Source organism: Polypterus senegalus, chromosome 1 (genome assembly GCF_016835505.1).
Source record: "Polypterus senegalus isolate Bchr_013 chromosome 1, ASM1683550v1, whole genome shotgun sequence".
Lineage (NCBI taxonomy): Eukaryota > Metazoa > Chordata > Cladistia > Polypteriformes > Polypteridae > Polypterus > Polypterus senegalus.
This window is the reverse complement of record NC_053154.1, coordinates 73,168,751-73,193,158: the sequence shown is the minus strand read 5'-3', so window position 1 is coordinate 73,193,158 and position 24,408 is coordinate 73,168,751. Positions and strand designations below refer to the sequence as shown.

Sequence of the window (24,408 nt, the reverse complement as noted above, 5' to 3'; positions counted from 1 at the left end):
TTAATTTTCGTAACTGAAAATTACTGGGCATGTCAAATTTAGCAAATGTGTGCTGACCTTCAGACAGTCGTGCTTGTGCCTTTTTGTGACAGCCAGTAATGTGCTTCCTGAAGTAGCTGGTTCTGCTGGAGGGTTAAATCTGCAATCTCTACCCTTTATATTTCTTTTTTCCATTCTGTCAACGTACATAAAACTTGAGACATTAGACTGACAAGCTTCTCTTCTGTTCTTGTGGTTCAAAACACCCACTTTCCTTATTCTTGATCTCTGCATTATATGAATTTTACTTCCAGTTGAGCATTTATTGCTTATCAGCTTTCATCCACACACATCCCACTCCTATGACTGAAAACAAATTAAATCTGTTTGATTTTGTCAATGTGAGTTGCTGGGGATGTAAACCAAGACGAATGCTGTTCACAGGAGTCTGCTGCCACCTGCTTCTGACTGTGTACAATTATGTAAATGAAGGCTACAACTGAAAATCACCAGAAAATTCCCCTAATGTGACACAGCCTATAGTCGTCAAGGATAGGAAAGCTAAAAAAAGTGAAATCTTTATTGAAATACGTAACATATAGTGTGCTGTAAAAACTTTGCAAAGTCATTTAAATTAAAACGTAACATCATTCTGTGAGATCTCAGTTACTGAGGAATTTACTTTTTCAAATTGACCTTGGGAAGATTATTTCAATGTGTATGTTTTGTATATTTTCCTCTTTTACTCATCTAATACTTAGATACTAAAATGCTTTCAGAGGCAGGGAAGTTGTTGTTACCTCTGTCACGCTAACTCAATTCTACTGCTTCTTCAAATTGCATCTTTGTAACAAGAAAAGTAAAAAAAAAATTCAAGCACAGAAATCAAAAAGTCATTTATTTAGATCTGAATGAAAGAGGACAATCCCAAAGCCTCGCTCAGTAAGTCATTATGCATACAGTGAATAGAACAAACCTAGAGCTGCATATTATAATGATGTCATACTTCACCTGCCATCCATCATTATCCATTGCATTTATAAAAAACTTTCATTTTTACTTTCTACCAGGTAATTCTTTTGAAAATGTTATGTTTAACATATCAGGTAGAATCTGCCATAAACTCTGCCTATGAAACAATAGTACAAAAAATGAATTGCTTTTTTTGGAATCTCCTATTTATTTCAATGATCACAAGTTTACTTGGGCTCCATTTTTAACTCTATAATAGTGTGAAATGCTGCTAAAAACATACATTTTATGCACTTTATGACTAGGTGAAATCTAATTTGAGTATGTAAATGCTCAAATTTTAGATAGACAGATCAATATTTGTCCCAAGGGCGAATATGTGGCTTTTTACAGAAACAGTTTAAGTAAATAAATATATGAATGTGTCACATTTCTTGACACACTTCTGCTGAATAATTCATTAGCTGAAAGTCCTCAGTGTTAGTGTGTCATAGAGAGGATGTGCAGCATTGTTCACAATGGCACTCAGTTTTGTTTCAATTCTCTCTTTGGACTCCCTGGAGGTCATAGCAAGAGTGCATCCTATAACTGAGCTTGCCCTTTTAATTAGCTTGTTCATTTGGTGGGCCTTCTCTCTTTGTTGTGCTATTAATCCCCATGTTTTATGCATACCTTCCAATTATGATTGTGCGTAGATGAAGTCAAACCTGACCAAAATTAGCTCAGGTTAGAGTTCTGCTGAAAAGTAAGAGTGGGTCGGCCTCATCACACCACTTGTAGCTTCTTAATAAACAGAGGACCTGTGCAAGAATAAGATCATGGAACCTCCTTAAAAGATATACAGTATTGATTCCCTAGGATGAAATTTGCAAATTGAAAAGTAGTCATGTAGTTTCTGCTATCCGGTACACAAAATTAGTGAGATGGTCCAAGGCTTGTAGATTTAATAGTACTTTTGACAGTTTTAATAGCCCACTGAGCACTAAAAGGTTTTCAGCAACTTTAGTCAGATGATCTATGAAAACCCCTGCACTATTATTAATAGAAGTCATTTAAGGAATTTTTCTATGGATGGTTGGTGTCACAACAAAGCCACATGATAACAGAATCATACAAAACTGAGGATGATGCTTATAATTCACTCTTTTGCTTTATTTGCTTGAAGGTTTGTTTAATGGGATATCATGTAATTTATTATTTTAATATTCTACTGCTACTGCTATTCAGGTATGCATTATTTTAGGTGATATAGTATAATCTATTAGAGTATCAGTAAGATCAGATATTTTTAGATTTTGCATTTTGTAAAAGTGAAGCATTTCTGAAGGTAATCAGCCCATTATCAGTTTAAAGTCCAGTTCACTTAAAAGCCATGATTGGTATTTTTCTCACAACTGAGGAATAAATTCATTTGCCCCAAAAGCTTGGGACTAAAAACAAAAGCTATTGAACACAGTGAAAGGGTATCTGCTAATCATCTTAGGCAAAGATATATTATCTTGTATTCTTAAAAATGATGTGAGATCTCCAGCAATCTCATTAATAAATAAAAAAGAAACATATTTAAATTGACTGATTGGCAAACACTGGTCTAAAATAGAAACTGAATGAGCAGCACATGTGTTTCTATGTGTCTGGTTCTACATTCTCTTTTGATTTTTCTCACTTTATAGATCATTTTCCTATTTGTGAGCAGCTGGCATTGACAGCCATTTTGGGAGACCATAGGAGCTGGCATATAGGCATAGTCAGACGTTTTCTGAAGATGACAGATTCTGTCATTTTTGACATCCAATATCTTAATCATTTTTAAGCTCTTCTTTCACGTGTGCCTATTGTTTTGCACATTGGTTTTCCTAGTACAAAATTTCAGAGCAGTAGTTGTTTTTAGTATTTCCTGTTTTTCTTTGCCTTTTCAGTTCTATTTTGGACTCTGTGGTGTCCCAGTACTCTTTTAGAAGCAGGCAGGTGCTCACACTGACTATGTTAGAATCAAGGGATGAAGTTAGCTCCTAGTAGGCTAATGTAGTTCTACCAGGAGCATTTTGTTTTTGTAGGGTAGTGTGTTAGGATTAATTAGGATTTTGCTCTATGTACTGTAGTGTATAGTCATATTTTCCATCTCCCAATTGCTAACTACAGTATATGAAAAGGCAGACTGAACATGAGGCCTTTTTTCTTGAATATTGTATCCTGTATTATACATCTCATCTGGTAATTTAATCAGATTTCCCATAATTTATCAAAATGTCCAGTTTTTCTCGTCTTTAACCTTAAGGAAACTTGATGGGGGACACCCCTACCTTGTCTTCAATACCTGAAAGACACACAAAACCCCACAGGGGAAAGATCTGTGATTTCAAGTACATGTTTATAAAGTGTTTTTCTGTTTTAAACTGCATCTAGCACATCACTCTATTAACATAATAATCTTTTTTAGGAATAATGAAGCAAATAATGAATACTCAGTTCTTATAAATGGGTGCTTCAGTTCCATCACCAAACGTTGTGTTTGAACTTAACGGATGTATGTACCCAATCAAAAAGTATTATAAGAGCGAGCTAACATTTTTATTTGATAATAGGCAAAGGAACAGTCAGTATAAAGGCGGGAGTCTATTACACATGTCAAACACATATGCTTGGTAAGTGCCTTAAAGGGGCTTTAGTTTGAGAGGACACAATGGGAACGAAAAGAATGCATCACAATCTTTAACATGCCTTCAAAACTTAAAGTGGAGAAGGACATACCTGAAAATGCCTGGCGTCACTACCATTTCACCTTATAAAAGTTTATTGGTGACTAAAACTATAACCTTGACTTTAAAACCGTGGCAGGCGAAATTTTCGTGCAGTCTTTTTTCTTTATTTATGAGAGATTTTTTATATATACTATATATAGATATTTTTATATATTTTTTAATGTATATTCTTCATAAATATAAATGATTTACATAGGAATATAAGTAACACGCTGGTTAAGTTTGCAGATGATACCAAGATAGATAGATTAGCAAATAATTTGGAATCCGTTATATCATTACAGAAGGACTTAGACAGCATATACAGGATTGGGCAGATTTCTGGAAGATGAAATTTAATGTCAGTAAATGTAAAGTATTACACATAGAAAGTAAAAATGTTAGATCTGAATACACAATGGGTGGTTAGGAAAATTGAGAGTACACCTTATGAGAAGGATTTAGGAGTCATAGTGAACTCTAAGCTGTGATCTTCCTGACAGTGTTCAGAAGCCATTAAGAACGCAAACAGAATGTTAGGTTATAAAGCACAATGTGTGCAGTTTACACTCGAGCTTTATAATGCACTGGTGAGGCCTCATCTATATCACTGTGTGCATTTTTGGTCTCCAGACTACAAAAAGGACATAGCAGTGCAAGAAAAGGTCCAAAAAAGAGTGCCTAGGCTGATTCCAGGTCTACAGAGGATGAATTATGAGGAAAAAATAAAAGAGCTGAGCCTTTTCAGTTTAACCATAAGAAGATTAAGAGGTGACATTATTGAAGTGTTTAAAATTATTAATGGAATTAGTACAGTGGATTGAGACTGTTATTTAATAATGAGTTCATCAAGAACACAGGGACAAGGGTAAATTTCGCACAAACATTAGGAAGTTTTTCTTTATACAAAGAATGATAGACATTTGGAATAAGCTACCGGGTAGTGTGGTAGACAGTAAGACTTTAAGGACTTTCTAAACTCGACTACCCAGAACAGAGCAATTGCAGGTAAAGGGCCTTACTCAAGGGTCCAACAGAGTGGAATCACTTCTGCCATTTACGGGAATCGAACCGGCAACCTTCTGATTGTTGCCGCAGATTCCCAGCTTCAGAGCCACCACTCAGCCATGCAGTAACATAAATCTAGTATAAACTCAGATCCTGGTTAGAAACAATTAAGCCGTTATTTTTCTGTAATTGTCATAGAAACTTTACCTCAAGTATATATTATCAAGATGTTTTGGACAAATAAAAAGCACTAAACATACCATCAGTTAGGCTGTATAACCGCTGTATAGACCAGATGATGCCCTCCCCAAAGGATGCCTTTACCCATTGTCAAACTCCAATACCAAGACCATGCTACAATATATTAAAAATTTGCAATAAGCTTTTATTCAGGTCTCCAGTAGTTTAAATAGTGATGGCTTCTTTTCTGCAAGCAAAAAGAACAGTTCTCTATATCCACTAACTGATTTCTGGTAATCTTAATACTGTAGCGACCTGTGGTCGAGTCTTGAAGTTTTTAAAGCCGTGCACCTCTCCCAAGCTGTCGGCTAGCGGATTGCCAGCGTTATGCACGCAGCTTTACCCAGCTCTTCAAGTAGCGAGCACTCGTATCCCATACACCGCACAACTACGAGTGTCTCGGCAGCATGCAGCTGTACCCAGCTTCTTAAGTAACAAGCACTCGTGTCCCATACACCGCACGACTCCGAGTGTCTCGGCATTAATTGCTTAGATAAAATCTTAGCAATGAATAACAGCTCTGTCCTGTTGTATCTCTTTATTCACAGATAGCCAGTAAACAAAGCTTGACATTATTGCACTGCCATGGTCAAGGTTATGCACAAAATCACATTTCACATAACCGGTACTTTTTACAAAATAAATAACCCCGGACGGCGATGACCCAAACCCACCCAACTAATTGAACACAAACACAACAATTATTTACAAGTCAAGACATTAATAAATACAACAAGAAAAACATTATAAAAAGCAGTGAACGTACAACCTTCCCACAATGCATCACTCCGGCAGCGCTGACTGCCGGGTCGCTACAATACCAAGGAAATGAAAGTTGCAAAGGGAGCAGGCGTAATTCAAAATCAAAATTTTCAAAAAAATTATTAAAGAAATCAGATTGAAAAAATTGTGAAATTCAACACAAACCCAGAATCAAACAACAGAAATACATTGCCAATGTCCTAATACTATCTTGTTTTAATTATCCTATGTATTAACAAAATATTTTTTTTTTGTTTTATTATGACTACAAAAGATTAAATGCCAGGAGCTGTGTGCCTCTTTCTTTTATAGACACAATTACAAAATACATTACATGAAAGGCAACGGGAATAGAGATAGAAAACAATATGGCCACAGCCACAAAATGGTTATGACAATATAAGAAAAAAAAACAAAACTCTAATTGGAGTCACCAGAACAATAATACAGATATAAATTACCACTAAACCAAATTTACATATTGCAGAAATGTCAAATTTATTTATATAGCACATTTAAAACAACATAGGAATGCTGTGGCCAAACTGCTTTACAATAGTAGAATAAAAGAAAAACATACAATTAACATGAATAACATAAAATGAAATAAAATAAATGAACATAAAGAAAATAAATAATAAACAGAAGTAATGTTACATAATCACAATGAGGAAAAAATCAGTATTACTGAAGGTCACGGAATGTAAGTGAATAGAAATGAGTCTCTAATCTCGTTTTGAACAGTTCAATTGTAGATGATTCCTTTATATGATGAGGTAAAGAGTTCCACAGGCGAGGAGCAGCAGCTGCAAAAGCCCTGTCCCCCTTAGTTTTACACTTTGTACAAGGGACAACAAGAGACAACTGACCAGAAGACAGAGAAAGAGCAGAGAAATCCAAGACCAATTTTGGCTTTAGCTAGTGGACCCACTATAAGCACCACTGTTTTATTTTGATTCAGATCAAGAAAATTATTAGCCATCCAGGATCTTACTTCTGAATGGCAGTTGTGCAGTTGATTTATTGCAGAGTTGCAGACGGGAATATAAACCTATGTATCATCAGCATAGCAGTGAAAAGAAATGTTAAATTCCCTAAAAATAGCTCCAATAGGGTGAAGGTATATAGAGAACAAAATAGGACCCAAAATGGATCCCTGAGGAACACCACATTTAAGAGGAGCAGTAGACGAAAAAGAGGAATTTAAAGTAACTGAAAAGTGTCTACCAGTTAGATATAACCTGAACCAGTTAAGAGCAGCCCCCTTCAAGCCCAACAAGATGTTCAAGCCGCAACAGCAATATCTCATGGTCAATAGTGTCAAAGGCAGTGGACAGGTCCAGGAGGAGAAGGACTGCAGCACCACCCGAGTCAGTAATAATAGAGATGTCATTGAATACTTTAAGGAGGGCCGTCTCAACTTCATGATAATGCCTAAAGCCAGATTGGTAGATCTGAAATAAATTATAGGAGTTAAGATGATCAACCAATTGATTATAAATAATTCTTTCTAATATTTTAGCCAGAAATGGCAATTGGGAAATTGGGTGAAAATTGGCTAAACTCCCGGATCTAATTCTGCCTTTTTTAGACAGGGACATACTGCAACATGTTTAAAAAATGAGGGCACAACTCCCTCACTAATAGAACCATTGATAATGGCTAGTAAAGATGGACCCAAAACATCATAGGATTCCACCATGAGGTGTGGTGGTACAATATCAATAGGACTGAGAGCTGGTTTAAGGGTGTCAATAGTTCTTTTTAACTGTGAAAGTTAGACAAGATCAAAAGATTCCAAGACAATACCATGAATAACAGTAGGAAGTTCATAGCCAGTTGGAACAATACCACAGCGAATTTTATCAATTGTACTGACAAAGAATGAAAGAAACTGCTCATGTGAAAGAACAGTGCTATTTAATCCCATCACTAAATGAGGGTGAATGGCCGCATTAATTGAATTAAATAAGACCCTAGGATTCTTAGAATGATGGGATACTAAATCAGCGAAGAAATCATGTTTAGCTTTCTTAGCTGCAACCTGGAAGTTGAATAGAGAAGTTCTAAAAATCTGTTTAGAAACAATCAGTACATCTTTTTTCCAATGCCGTTCCACAGTTCGACAGGTACAGCACAGCGATCGCATAGTTTCATTTAGCCAGGGAACAGGTCTTATCTTATTACAGCATATCTTGAGCAATTGAGTCGAAAAATTAAATTCTAAGACAGAATCTTCGATACCATAATATTGGACATGCACATCAAGACTAGAGAATATGGTTTTAAAATCGGATATAATAGAAGAATTTAAAAAGCGAGAGCAGCATGAAGCACAATTAGTAGTAGGGACATCTACAGTAATATTCAAATCCATCATTATAGAAAAGTGATCAGTAAAAGAAACATCACATAGATCGATGTAATTAACTGAAATATCACGTGTAAGAACGAGATCAAAGGTGTGGCAGAGAGAGTGAGTTGGCGTATTAATATGCTGGATAAAATCAGATGAGTGCAATAGTGATAAAAAGTCATTAACCAAATGTTTCGACAAAAAACGTGAATGTTAAAATCTACAACAATAAATACTTTGTCTTGAGAGTGGGTGATATCAGCCAGGCGATCAGAGAATTCAGAAATGAAGATATTAATTACAGGAAGTCTACAAACCACAGCAAACAACAAAGAAGGGGAGCTGCACACTTCGAAAAATTGCAGTTTGAAGCTACTAAATGGACCCTTTGTAAGGCTCCGACACAATAACATACTTTTAAAAACAATGGCAATGCTCCCACTATGACGTGTCAGCTGAGGAGAGTTTAAAAATGAATAACCTGATGGTACCAAGTCAGTAAAACATGAAGAGTCACCATTTACAATTCAGGTTTTAGTGATGAAAAAGAAATCCAGACTATTTGAGATAATAGTCTTGCAGAATAAAAGTATTATTAGACACTGATCTGACATTCAAGAGAGCAGCCTTGATAGAAGTAGAAGAGCTTGCTGCGTGATGAGCACGGGTGAGCGTGAGAAGATTAGCAGCGTTTATTCCCCGAGAGCACACCGAAGAAGAGTGATGCCGCCTTGAAATGGAGAAATTAAATCTTGTTTCCAGCGCCCATGAACCAGGGAAGGAGTCTTCTGCAGGAGAAGATGGGTCATAGACGACTCACAGTTTTCGGGAATCCAAGCTCTGGGGCTTGAGTCGCGTTGTTTAACAGCAATATCGGCTCATTTTCCACGGCGGCGGGTGTGTTTGCGTCTCTGAAAGGCATTCAGCTCACTGATACAGGTGAACATCGGCGTCCAGGTGAAGAAGTCAGCAGATGAATAAAACAAAGGTAGAGGTTCACATAATATCCTATCAGGAGATGAAAATTGAGAGGAAAGCAAGCAAGAAAATATGTTAAGTAAAGAACCACGATCATAGGATAGTGGCAGTTGAAATAAACTAATACATAAAAACAAAGATAAAACAGATTAGCGAGACGAGCTGTCGGTGCCATCTTCTGTCTCTCACGAAATTTCATTTCTCAAGAAATGAAACAAACTGTATTCCAGGATACCAAAACCCAGATTCAGAACAATAACACTCTACTTTTGATGGCTCTCCTGCTAAACTATGTACTTACTTAGCTGCCTAACAGTATTGCTTACCATTTCATCGGTATTCACCCTCAGTAGTGCTACTGAACATCAGGCCTTCATACATTCATAAATGAAATTTCTAGCAAAGTACTTATTGAATTTCTTTTCACATACATTGGTATTTAAATTTTTTTCTCCTTATTTAGCTGCAGTAGTCATTTTGAACATCTAAGAAGAGATTCTGAACAAACCAATCTGTTTTCTAAATTAGAAAAATGTGAAATTCATAAATGATCCATACAAGCTGACGTAATTAAATATTAAATGATTAATTGTGGACCTGATGAAGTTGCAAGAAGCGATTGATTGGTCTATTTCCTCATTGGGGGTTCAAGTTTAAACATTAATTTGTTTTGGTGCTCATCAAAGGTTTATTAAAACTTTTAGCACCAACAACTGTTCTCACTAAATAAAAAGACCACTGAAACTGATCCGTTTTACCATTTTGAAGTCTTATTTACTTTAGCTCCTGTATTATGCCACCCTGAACCCTGTTCTCCATTCAGAAATGAAGTAGATGAATCAAATGTTGCCATTGGTGCAATATTATTCCATAAATGTTCTAAGACAAACATCATCCATGTTCCCATGTTCTCACCTGAAGAAAAGAACTATGATGTGGGAACTATTAACAAGGAGTGGGGCTACTGGCTCAGGAACTCACAACACTATTTACAGACCACAAAAACATGTTACATAGGACCAATTAATATCTAATTCTCTACCCATTTAATTTCTGCAATTTCTTATTGTCTTATAGGAAAGAATATAAAAAACAGGTAATATGAATTTCCTGAAGCTGGATTCAGATCACTTTTATGTATTAACAGATTTCTTACAAATTACTGTGTTATTCACTCTACCTGTTTTAGTAAGTCCAATCCAGGCTATTACTAATGCTATGGCTAACAAATAATATAATATATCATTTGTTGCCTTCACAGTTCTGACTGGTGTTTTAGTTGTGGGTTGCAGTTCTTTAAATGCTGGCCATTCTGGCATTGCTCACAGTATGGATTTAATTTCCATGCATATTTTTGGTTCTGATGTTTAAGCCTTTGTAAAAGCCACTGTAATCTGCAATATGTCCAAAGATGTATATTATTGTTCTGCAAGTTTACAATACTTGTAACTAAGACACCTTGGATAAACATTTCTGTCAGCATTATTACTTACCTGCCAGCCCATGCTGCGTTTACTGTTATGTTATTGTTGATCGCTTTTCTAAGGCAGTTAATTTCTCTCTCGCTTAAAAATACCACATTTACAATAATGACTTAAGGTGTTCATATATTAAATTATATTGTCTTCTAGCATCAATTGTCTCTGACAAAGTGCCACAGTTTATCTCTCAGCTCTGAATTATTATACATTAAGCTGACACTTTTATCCAAGGCAAGTTACAAGATCAGAAAGTGTTACAACAGTTTACAGATTCTGTTACAGCTGGAGCACAGATATGCTGAGTAGCTTGTCTGGAGGTCACACAGTGAGTCACCAACAAGTATAAAACCAGCGACCTTGGGATTTGAAGTCCAACGCATAAACCATTACACTTCAATGCCTGTGAGTATGAGACATACAATTGGTTAAAAATGATTACAACGTAGGTGGGTGGGTGAGTGCACTATTTTTTTCTTTGGAAGGATTAAAGTCCTGAGAATGGGCCATGGCTTCTTTCTTAAAATACTCAAGCTCCACTTTAATTACAGATATTTTTCTTAAAGCATTCATGTAACCTAGATGGGCACATCTTAGTGACTCTTTTTTGGCCATTTTTTTAGTTGCTTGTTTCAGTTTTTTTTTTTCCTTGCTGGCAATCTGATGTTTTTCCTTGTGACACAAGATTGCTGGCATATCATGATATCATGGGAGCATGGACACAAACTATTTTTGTCTCCATAGCTCTGACTAAAACCTGTCGACTAAACATTTGAATTTTCAATTTGTACTTACCAGCTGGTCAGGAAACTGTGCCAGTGACCAAATTTACTTTTTATTTTGCCCACTCACAAGGATTATGCATAACGATCAGAAAGAATATAAGTATAATAAAAGCAGTATTGTAAGATCATAGATATAACTCTTAAAGGTTATTTGGTTGTCATATTTTGGCATACCATCCAAAAATGATTCTAGCTAAAAATCCAGGGCATTCTTAAAAATGAACCAAGTTATTCACTAAGAATATTCTTTAGAGTGTTTAAAATATATTTTAAAATTCATAATTTTGCTGGTTTTGCACATTAACATGAATCTCCCTTTTTAACCTAAAAATCAATAGTACTGACATACAGAAACAATTAAATTGATGGTGTGAATTTCTAAATTAGTTTCAATATCAGATACTATAGCTAGAAAGAGAGATACATTATACTTGTTCTGCCGTTTTATTGGCTATACTTTCTAATATTACAAATATCAAGATAGGTGAGCACTTTTAATCACTATTTTCTCCAATTTGCATATCTTTTCTAACAGTTGGCAAAGTCAAATTATCTCAGCAGCTTAAAATTCTGTGGCAAATTTGAACAAGTAACCTAGCAAGTTGAAATCATTTTAGTGTGCATAGTGTGCGCCCATTAAACTAGTTTAAAAGTGAGTTTACTGGACTTAGAAACAAAATAGCCTATTAAAAGTAAATAATAATAATAATCAGTTATGTGCCTGAGTTGAGAATATGCTGTATATTGGAAATAGTCAGACCTTTTCACTTTCTGCACACTTTATTGTGGTTGTAGATTTAATTTTAAATAGAAACATTTCCTATTTTTGGCCCATCAATGTACACTCAATAACCCATAATGACAGTAAAAACATGTTTTCAGAAAGGTTTGCAGATTTGTCAAAGATCAAAAACTGAAAACTCTTATTCATTAAAATATTAAAACCCTTTGCTATGGCACTCCAAATTGTGGTCATGTGCCTCCTGTTTGATTTAATTATTTAGCAAGGCACACACCTGTGTATATAAAGTCCCACAATACACATGACATGTCACAACTAAAAAACAAACCATGAAGTCCAAGGAATTCTCTGTATACCTCAGTGATAAAGTTGTGGTAAGGTATAGATCAAGGCAAGAATATCAAACCCTTTCTAAAATTTTTACTATTCCTAGAAGCATAATGACCTCAATAATTGTGAAATGGAAGACTTTTGGAAACTCTAGGACCAGGGCATTTATTCCTGACGGACCTCTGACAGTTGGTGCCTTGCTGGCTTAAGGGTCACCAGCCAGGAACCACCATTCACTGATGTTTCTCTCTTTTAATCTCGGAAAATCTCAACATTGTGGAGCAGTAGTAGGGGCATCTCCCTAACACTCCTGCAGCCAGCTCCTAGGATCCTTGTTTTCCCCACATTTTATCCTTTCTTTTGAACCAGAGCAAGAAGTTCCCTTTTTCTGCCTCTACCAATGAATGTTTGAGAGACTTCCGTATCTTTGAACCTGTAGTTCCGAGTGTCTTCTGGAACCTCTGTGAGGATGTAGGTTGCAAGCATGCAGCTAAAAGTTCCGTAAATGTTTCCCTCTTTCTCTCAAATATGGCCTCCGTCCCATCTTCCAATGGAACAGTCAGTTCAGCCATGATAATTGTCCTGGTAGTGCTGGACCAGAGTACAATGTCTGGCCATAACAAGGTTGATGTAAACTAATGTAGAAACTTAACTGATGGTCGAAGTTAGCCCTCATTGTCCACTCTCTTCCAGGTAACAGGTGGGACCATATACTTGTGCTGCTGTTCTGAGCCTTGCACCCTTGCCTGACAAACTGGATCAGCTGCTGTGAAGTCACCAGGTTGTACAGAAAGAGAATGTGCACAGTAGGAGTCATGATTGGGCAAGCGGTGTGGAGGGGAGTGGTCAAGGCTGAATAACATGGACATGGTGGAAAACATGTTTAATATCATAGAAAGATTAAATGAAATTAAAATTTAAAAAGAAACATAAATTAAAAAGTAATTTATCAGGGTAGAACTAAGGCGATACAATATATAGAAAAAAGGTTATATCCAAATAAGCATTACAATTATAAACAAGATCTGAACAGTATGCAAATGTAATAGAATAGGATATCTATGTAAGTGCAGTGTGCTAGTTAGCTGGTGTAATCAGACTTAAATTACATAATTCAGTTTATGTTTTAATGAACAGTTGAAAAGATATGTGGTGGCATGTCCAGGTTAAGAAGTCTTATGGCCTGTGCATAGAAGCTCCTCCTGAGCTTCTCTGCTCTTGCTGTAACACTCCTAAAGTGTTTGCCTGATTTCAGCATGTTAAACAGATAGTTATTAGGGTGAAATGAGCCTCTGATGATCCTAGTTGCTCTAATCCTGCATCTTCTGGTGTAAATATCCTCCAGAGACAGTAGATCAGATCACTCGCTGTAGTTCCTTAATGTCCACTACACAGTTGTTCCCAAACCAGGAGGTGATGTTCCGAGTCAAGACACTTACTACAGCACCAGAGTAAAAAGTCCTTAGGATCACTGGAGATACCCGAACTTTCCTCAACTGTCTCAGATGGGATAGATTCTTCCTCACCTTTTTGGACTGAACTTGAAAATGTACAGTCCAGGTGAAATCCTTGGTTATGTGAAGGGACACATATTTGAAGCTGCTCACCCTCTCCACTCCATTGCCATGGATGTTGAGGGAGGTGTAGGATTGCTGTAGTGTTCTACAGAAGTCCATCACCAGCTCCTTGGTCTTGCTGACATTCAGTTGGAATCTCTTAAAACTATGATGCCGGATTGTCCACTTTCTCCATGTTTTCCATCTTATCGTTGTTGGAGATGAAACCCAGAACCACTGTGTCATCAGCAAATTTGACAATGGAGTTAGAGGCATGTGTGGCAACACAGTCGTGAGTGTAGAGGGCGTAGAGCAGAGGGCTGAGTACATAGCCTTGTGGAGCTCCTGTATTGAGTGTAATAATGCTGGAGGCACAACTACCAAATCTCACCACCTGTGGTCTCCCTGTGAGAAAGTTGAAAACCCAGGCACATAGCTGTTCAGATCCCTCAGCTTGGTGAGCAGTCTATGGGGGACAATTTTATTGAAAGCTGAACTGTAATCAATGAACAGCTTTCTGACAAAGGTCATTCTACAAAGAACTGAATTAAAAGTTGGAGTATTTATACATATGAATGAGATGATTTCAGTTTTTGATTTCTAATAAAACATGTTTTGACTTTGTCATTAAGGGTTATTATTGCAGAATGATGGGTAAAAAAAGGCCAATTTATCAATTTAAATTAAATGTACAACACAACAAAGAAGAGGTTCTCAAAGTCAGTCCTAGGGGCCCACCATGGCTTTAGGTTTTTGTTTCAACCAGATTCATGATCAGTGACAACAACCAATAATATTGATCTCATTTAATTAACTGTTTTTTTTTGCTTCTCTTATTCTAAATTCAGAAAGCACAGCAGCATTATTTTACATTTATAATACATTTAGAAATATTTTCTACTTGCTATTTTCTCTTTTGTTGATTTCATTATATTGTGCCCTTTCTCTGTGCAGTTTGCTCCCTTCATTGTATCTTAATAATCACAATTAAAAATAAGCATAGCAGACACCCAGGCAAACATCTTCGAATCATGAAAGGCTGCAACTACTTTAGATTCCGACCCACTAATTAGTAAATAATGAATTAAGTAAACAATGAGAATACACGGAAAAGTAGACTCAAAATCAAGATGAATATATTGTTAAAAAGAAAAAAAAATCCATATAACTGCTTAGCACATTTTCATTTTTTTTCAGGAATCCAATTAAAAACAGAAGCTCATTGGAACAAAAACCTGCTGCCAAAGTGGGTCCCAAGGACCGAGTTTGAGAATCCCAGCAATAAAGTATTTAGAAAGTGAAGGGATCTCAATACTTTCTGAATCCACAAAATAAAACTGTAAAAACTCATTACATTTTTATAGTAATCATTTTTGGCAAAAAGTTAAATATATAAACAACTGAAAACAAAAAAGGCAGTGCTGTTATTACTTAAGCATGTGTTTCTGTTTGAGCTGCAAATATTAGCATAAGCAGCTTAATAATTTAAGAACCCTGGTCTGGTAGAATAAAACGTCTGCCACAAAACACATAGTATCTCTATTTAATAAAAATGCCACTGTGTAGTCAAGTTGAGAAGCCATTAGTGATTAAGTGCTAAGGAAACAACTAAATAACAACTTCCTGTCAAAAAGAAAGTAGAAAGCTTTAATGTTCCTGGGCTTAGTGAAGATGAATGAAAAATACTGTTATGTAAAACCATTTTAACAATTTTGCAAAACTTCCAGTGCAACAAGAACACATCAATCCAGGGGTTTATTGTATTGTCCTTTACGTTTTTATCCACAGAGGCATTTCAATTGTCAGAGATCATTATCAGAGTTTGTGCAATGTGGCAAAACATTAATGGGAACAGTGAAAACATACTAAACAACCAAACCATTGTTGGTTTGTGGTACATATGCAAGATATTACAGTAGTTTATATAAAAAAAAAAAGAATTATTCTCAGATTTGCAAACTACATTAAAAATAAAATACATGTTAACAACTAACTCCTGTTAGTCTGAGCCTGGGAAGCTTGATGCTTCCTGTACTCTGGTAGATTTATTTTGTCCCTCAAGCTTCATAAACACCATTAGAAAAACATCAAAAATGAATTCAATTTGTTTTAGATAGCTTAGGTTTATTGCATACATCATTGCAATAACTTACTATTATACACTGAAATTAGTAAGAAACATGCATATACTCTTATAACTATTAAAACAGTAGGATCAAATGATTTATTGTTGTTATAAGGGTATGCAAGTTTCATCTAAATATCTAAAAATACTTCCTCCTTAAAGAATTATTAGATTCTTTATTCTTATAACATAATACCAAAATCAAAGAATACTACTATATTATAATCACTTGAATCGTCAATACTCTGTCTAAATAACTGAGAAAAAGACATATCCCTGGCAAAAAAGGAAACAAAAGGGAAATAAAATGTTCTATATCTAGATGATTCATAATGCAGCAGCATGTCTTGTGTTGAACCAGCCAAGCCAGGAACATGTCATTCCTCTTCTCACTACATTAGCTTTTTGTAGTGACACATATTAAGTTCATATCCTTCATGCTTGCCTGCAGAGTAGTCAGTGAGACACCACCTATAAATATGCAGACCCTCGTGAGGTCCTATGCACCTTCTCGACCACTTAGGTCTGCTAATGAATGGTGTCTGGTGGTGCCACCTCTGTGTGGCATCAACTCTCAGTCCAGACTCTTTATTTGTAGCCCCTGGTGAAACGAGCTGCTCACCTCCTTTAATTCTGACTCCTTTAAGAAGTGTTTAAACACTTTTTTGTTTGGTGAATCTCTGTTAGGTTTAGGAACGGTAGCTAGCTTGTATTTTGTTCTGAGCTCCTCACTTGTGATGATTAATTTTGTGACCTCGTCCTGTCACACTTGTTCCCAAAGAGTCCCCAGACTGATGTTTACTCTATTGTGTTCAGCTTTTTTGTAAGTCGCTTTGGAGAAAATAGTCTGCTAAGCAAATAAATTATAAATGTAAATGCCCTTTTAATTCTTACATAAGGTAAGAAAAGGTTTTAGAATCCATTCTATTGGGTATGCAATTGCACTGAACAGGAGTTATTTATCATACACAATGCAGTAAGTGTGTATTGAACCATTTACACTGTGTTGAGAACTATCTACATTGTATTTCAGTCTCTGTCTCCGCCCATTATATGACACTTTTAGTGAAGGGTGCCACTGTATCAGGGCCTCAGATAACTCACATAAGTCATCCTACTCTCAATATGCTTTAAATCTGAATAGCTGCACATTTCCACAGTACTGTACTGTACTTTTCACCTTTGAGCTTACAATGAGTTTATTTTATTTGCCCTGTGAGTCAGCAGTGCCTCTTTCAAACGGAAACTTAGTTTTATATGAGAATTGTGGCATTCCAATATTGAAACAATATTAAATAATGCACTGCTTTAGTAGATCCTCAGACTATGAAAACCTGCAGACAGGGGTGTTCAAGATGATCAAATAATTTGATTTTTGGGAAATGCAGAAGTTAAATTACAAACTTCATATTGTAATGTCATCTTTTATTTCAAAGGCAAGTTGAAATTCAATGTTGAGATCATTCACTAAGCCAGTTATTTCATTTGGTAGAATAATTCTTCTGGTGTCATCTGTTCAAAATGTAGTTAAGATGCACACTTCCTTTTTCAAGTGTGGCAGCAGCATTTAAAAAAGACAAGGAGTTTGGTGAATTTACACCCATAGATTATAATAAGCCCATTCTCATTTGTGCAAAAATATAATACTGCTGCTTTCCTTCTTCAAATATTTAGACTTTCAAAACAAAAAGACTTCAATGAATAATGGTAAAGATACATTCTGCTTTAGCTAATACAGTATGTATGCATGTACTGTACTGTTGATGTATTACATTGTCATTCTGTAATCTCCTGATAGGTTCACTGACTGTTCTATGCTGGATGTCTACCCTTGAAAAGTCATTTAACAAGATCTGGATGACAAATGTTAACAGTTTTTACACTTGTGTGAAAAAAGCACAACATTCTATTTTATTTTCATTAAAACAAAATGTTACATTAAAACATTGAACTTACTATGGAATATTGTATGTAAACTGTACAGTTTAAAAAATAGGAGTGACAAATTTCTGCTGACAGCGGTCAACATTAAAGTTGATTGAAGTGTAAATTTACTCTGCATAAGAGTAAATGCATAAAGTGTTTACTGTACCTATTTTAATTCAGTTAACACAAGATGTCTGTATTCAGACATCATACTTCAGTCTCGAATGTAACCTTTTTTCCAACAAAACCTGCTGACATATGTTGTTGGAAAGTACTCTCCAACAACTAACAACATTTTTCAAATTGTCAGAAACAATGAGGTAGTGTTATGTAATAGCCTGTATTTACTGTATGTGTATTTGATGTTTTATCAGCTTTAAATAATTATTTTTAATATTATTGTTATCTCTGTTGATTTTGGTTAATTGCATGCTGTCTCTAAGTTTGCCTTTTTATCCTTTTTGTCTGTGGGTGTAGGCGCAGGAGGCGGGGCCATTCTGACATCACCACTCCTTGGCCCGCCCTTTGGCTATTTAAGTCAGTACAAAGCTGAGTAGGCTCAGGAGTAGAAGATCATTTGGTTAGTTTTCGTGAGTGCTGCTATTTTCTTTCACCTGGTTTTGCAGACTTATTTCTTAGGATTACGATTCTGATTTCTTGGAACATGTTTGTTTTGGATTGCCTGTTAGGCAATTCCTTTTGCATATTTTTGCTCTTAGCATTTTCTTTTTTTTGATAAGAAATCCTAATTAATAAAGGTTCCTTTTTAGCCTTTCTGTGCAAAACCGGGAGTTTACTGTTGTACCCCTTCGTGTGGGGCTTTTGCTATATTGTATGCTGTATGTTGCTTGTTATACAGGGTGGCACATGAACAACTGAACCGTTTCTCGACCGGCTGGCTCAAGCTATTATACAGACGGGTGCTGTGGCGACATGTCACACTTCTCGCAAGTCACTTTCTCGAATTTACAATGTCTTCACAGAGGAGCAAACTGTCAGCAAAGGTTTGTGACCACCAAGATCAAAGGACCTATCCACTTGCAACTTTTACCTGTGGGGCAATCTGAAGGGAAAAGTGTATGGCAATAACCCAAAGACATTAGAGGAATTGAAGGACAATATTCAGAGTGAAATTGGAAAAATTTGCGTCTATGACAATATGGTGCAGCTTGCAGAAAAGTGTATTGATGCACAAGGAAATCATTTCCAGCATCTCCTCTAACCAGTAAGTATAGATTTTTGTATTGCATATCTTTCGTTTCGTGCACAGGCTAAGAAACGTACATCGACGTTGGAGTCGGAGATGGTTCGGTTTTTCGTGTGCCACCCTGTATATTCTTCTAGGACAAAGGCAGCAGTGAGGAGCAGCTGGGGTGACACTCCTTGGACAAGCTGGTGAGGTACCTGGCCTGTATTTGTGGTCCTTTTAGGAGTCCTCACACCCATTTGTCATGATTCATACTTAAACACAACAGGGGAGTTGTGTCTTTTACAGTCTTACCTAATTTGGAAACAATATACAGTTTTGTAGTAGTATTAGTCATAGTATTATCACATGTACAGAGTACAAGGTCATCAATACTGCATATGTGTGTCCCACCAATGTGCAACGCATCACTGCTCTCCGACAACATGGTAAACATGAATATGTTAGAACGCCAAGCTGCATTTTATGTTGTAGAAAACACAAAGCAGCTTGCCTTATGTACTCCTTATCCTTAGCACTTGATCAGTATGCTCTCACAATGTTGCCCTGAGCTTATATATTCATTCATCAAGGGTTCAATCACTCTCTCTTAGTCATTCTTCACCAATGCTGACAAATAATTTCACGACAAAGAAATGTGACTGCCTGGGGTAAGATTGCCTAAACCCAACATACTTCAGGTATTTATTCATTTATTTTTTTCAGTGGCTAGTAGATTGCATATTTCAAAATCACAATACACTATTAATATAATAATTGTGCCTCCAGGCATAGAAGCATTTTTTTAAAGTGAGCGCTATTAAATAATGACTTACTGAGCAATTCCCATGCTATTGGTAGGCGGTTTTCAAGTAAACTAAGAACTCTGTGAAGTTCAGGTGAGCAGGTTAGTGTTTGCTGGTAGCTGGCATAGAAAGAAAGACAAATGAAAGCAACATTTCTCTAGAAGACCATCATGAGCAACCCTTAGGACAAGAAACATTTGATCAAACTTTAAAAAAACTGAAACAATTTTACCTTTAATACTGGTCAATGTGTTGTCTGAAATCTCCCAGTCACAATTTTTAACCGACTATACATTACCTCAACAATTTAAGTCTCTGTTTCAAAATGGTCGTCAATACTAGATGAGTTTCTGTCAACAGTGTCCAGGTCTAAAATGGTATAATGACTTTAGTTTATGCTTTCTCATAAATCCTCGTAGACTTTTTTTTTTTACTTAAGGCAGTCTTTAAACATACAACTAACATATCTCATGGTTTTCAGGTGTTGTCTTGTGTGCTGACGATGGGTTCTTTCTGCCTAAAGCTGGTTATGTGCACATGTGTATGGTGCAAAATTTATTTCTTAAAATGCTTGCCAAGTTAGATGACAGTGAGATAAATGGTTATACATATTATTCCATTTTTAAAATGGAAAAATTATTCATTTTAGATGTACAAGAGCTATTCAGATACATGCAATGGTATGAATGACCATTTATATACTGTTTTTTCTTGTAATATTTAAGAAGTGCAGAACTTCTGTCCACTAATATGCCACAGTCCTTTCACTACCACCTCCTTCAGTTTGTTGAAGCAAACAGGAAGAGTGAGAGATTAAAAATCATCTCACTCTCTGCACTCAGCCCATTTATCATATCTAATACCATTACATTTTCTGGGGTTTCTTTTGATTTTGAAGTTAGCATGCAGAGCACAAATTTGGTACTTTGAAACTTTGACAGCAACTTTGACACTGGAAACAGTGGGTAGTTATGGAGACGTACTGCACTTCTAACCATGAATATAGTAGGTACTGTAAGAAATAGAATTATTTTTAAATGTGTTGTTAAAACTCAAGCCTAACTCTTGACAGCTGCATAAGATAGGCACCAGACGGCCTGCTGCAGATCTGGAGTCCCTCTTGTGAAGAAGTACACAATTTCAGCTTAATGTTAGTTCCCTACAGTTTGACAGATATACATGAATAAAAAAAGAAAAATAAGGTCTGTGAGTATGTTACACATCTCTTGGGTTTCACTTTTTGAAGGGAATGTCATGGCAGTGATAACTATCAATGAATGTCTACATCCATTATATGTTCATTCCAGACATCTGCTTGTTTTATCTATATTATTGTTACTGTCTAATGCATTATTCTTAGATTCTCTTCCAGTTCTATTTTTGAATTATTGCACACCTGCCATTGTGTTTTATACTTTTTGCATTATCAATTTAAATGGCAGCAGTGATTCTGTCAAAACAAATGTAAATGATTACTTACATTTTAAAAAAAGCACCTACAGTAAATCAGTACTACATTAATTGAATCAACATCTGGTAGTCATGCCAACAGACATGTACAATGATATGAGTGTTGTATTTTATAATGTTTTATTTTATCAAGTTAAAATTTTTAAAACTTACATAGCTATTGTTTTAAGCCTGCAATGGAGAAGGAGAAAATCCAAATGGATTCAGCAGTGCTCCCAAAGTAGTCTGAAGTAGCAAAATTCTGTTTTGAACATTTCCTGGCAGTTAACAATTGCAAATCTTAGTTTAAAGTATGAATTGTGTGACTACTGACATACGTTTCATACTGTGCATTGTAAGAATGATTCAAATGTATGGTAGACTTATGGATAGCCAATATAATGTCATTAATATATATATAGACATTGGCAATTAGAATAACTTCTATGTGCAACTGTTCTAATTTGGTCTCTACCAGATACAAAACACTAATTACAGACTGTAAAATAGTCCTAATGTGTTTAGAACTTGAAAATGTAAATCCAAAAATTAAAAATAATGGCATGTGTGCGTGGTTGTTCCGTAAACTGAAATCCAATGATGTTTATTCAAATTTAGTTTGAGCCATAACTGTTTTCGTAAGTTTGATGGAGAGCAAAAAGGTGTGTAACATATTTATACACATTTTTTAATAAACTACTAAAATAACTATTAACTATCCATAGACTATTTTTCAACATTTTCACAAAACAGCAGTGTGCACTGTAAGACTTATATATAATATATATATATATATATATATATATATTAGAGATTTACAGATAATAGCACACAGGTTTCTTTAAATTGGGTGGTGAGTAAACACACAATGAGAGACACTGCTACAATTTCAAGAAAAACAATAGTAATGTGTGTTACACCAGACGATATATAAATAAAAACAGACAAGAATCTACAAATATCAGGAGGGAAAACCTTTTTTTGTAAAAAAAATACACTGTCCACACTATAAAAGTCCATTAAAAACATAACAGTGGAGGATACAACCTTTAATGGTGCAAACTTCACTTTGCATTCCAACTGTCCATGGAAACACTGTGTTCACTGGATGCTTGTTTCCCAACAGAAGCTTTGCTGAATTATTGAGTCCCTGTCAGCGTCTCTTCCTCATGGAGTGAGCGTTCTTTTTATCTCACTTCTGGGCCACTTGTATTGCTGTAATGACCTAGGCACACTTTGTTTCTTGTCCGCCAGCTTTGCTTAGCCCTTTCGTGAGTCTTCCCTCTCCTGCTGTCCCACACCCAGCATCTCTCTGGCAGGACTGTCTCTTTCTTCTCAAGGTAGGTGTTGCCGTTCGTGTTCCTTGCGTCTTGCCAGCCACGCACCTTAGTCTGCCTACAAGCCCCTGTGATCTGTGCGAGTGGTCTTGACAGTCTTCTCAGTGGACTGTCCCTCACTGCACCACCCACTGCCCAGAAGTATATAATCTGCCTCAAACTCTGCCTAGATTAACATGATAATTTATCAAACAACAATACATACTAATTTGCTTTGGTCAACAGTAGTGTAAACATATTTCCATTGCTTAAACAGCAGAATGAAAGCAGGTAAATATCTAAGTCCAGTAGACAGCCAGCAACAATAACCTGCAACACAATTGCTCAGGAAATTTGCCTTTTTTGTTTATCACCCCAGTCCCAACTATGGGTGCTTATTGCCCCTTTTTCTATTGGGTTTTACATTTAATGTTTACATGTTTGTTTGCCTAACAGAAAAAAGAAAACCACCCAGAGTACAAAAATATTCCCCTGCGACACCAAACTGTTCCCCTCTGACTAACTGGAATATTCAGTTATGGTACATACACACATACATTTATCTGTGGATGAGTTCTTGTGCCATGAACCCTTACATATTTAGTGACCAATAATTGAGAAATCAATTTTCTATATTCAGAATTGTAATTGAATATGTATAAAAGTGCATGTTGCAAGATGTATACATAGAGGATTAATACATAATTAAACATTTTAAACAAAAGCAAAGTGTTCTGAATACCATTCAGCTTCCATATTAGTCAACTATGGCTGCAAGAAAATGTCATTTTTTTACTTTTTTATTTCAAGGTCATTAGGTTGGTTTACTTTTGTAGATTTTGCTAGATCTACAGTTCACACAGATATTGTTTCAGCTTTTTAATACATTTTGTTCATTACTTTTAATGAATCCTGTTTTTGTTGATTGTTAAAATCCTATGCATTGTTTTTTGTTATTATTTGATTTTTGTATTGTTTACTTGATATTATGACTATTTTGATCAAATAATGTAACTTCTCTGCCATTTTTCTGATGATTGCAGTATTGTTGTCTTCCTATTACTATGCCGGTTGCTATAAAATGATGAGCATCAACCCAAAGCACGGCATCATCATGTGGCAACTATTTAAGCCTGTATGTGCTTGTCTTTTGATATTATAAAAACACTACATTTGTGTGAGCTATTGTTCCTTTTTGTTATGACTGCCTTCTTGTTAGTTTGGCCTTGGACCTCTGTTCAGTATTTTGAATTGGCATTTAGTCTTAGTCCTCTGGCCTTAGTTACTAAAAACTTTGAACCTCTGCCTGAATCTGACAACGATTGTGTCTTCTTCCTTCAGAAAAGAATTGTTTTTCTTTCTTGATCCAATGTTCAATAAATCAGCAGGTTGCTTCCCTGCGCCTTTGAGTTGGGGGAGAGACTCAGAGTAGAGTCGCTGCTCCTCCGCATTGAGAGGAGTCAGTTGAGGTGGTTTCGGGCATCTGGTCAGGATGCCCCCTGGATGCCTCCCTGGAGGGGTGTTCCAGGCATGCCCCACTGGGAGAAGGCCATGGGGCAGACCCTGGACACGCTGGAGGGATTATATCTCCCGGCTGGCCTGGGAACGCCTCGGGGTCCTCCCAGAGGAGCTGGAGGAGGTGGCCGGGGAGAGGGAGGTCTGGGCTTCCCTGT

The 24,408-nt window shown here is 36.2% G+C and overlaps 1 pseudogene; it reads right to left on the bottom strand.

Moving 5' to 3' along the window:
* LOC120524114 overlaps positions 1 to 12,943 on the bottom strand; it is a 44,657-nt pseudogene extending 31,714 nt beyond the window's left edge.
* Between the last annotated feature and the right edge of the window lie 11,465 nt (positions 12,944 to 24,408).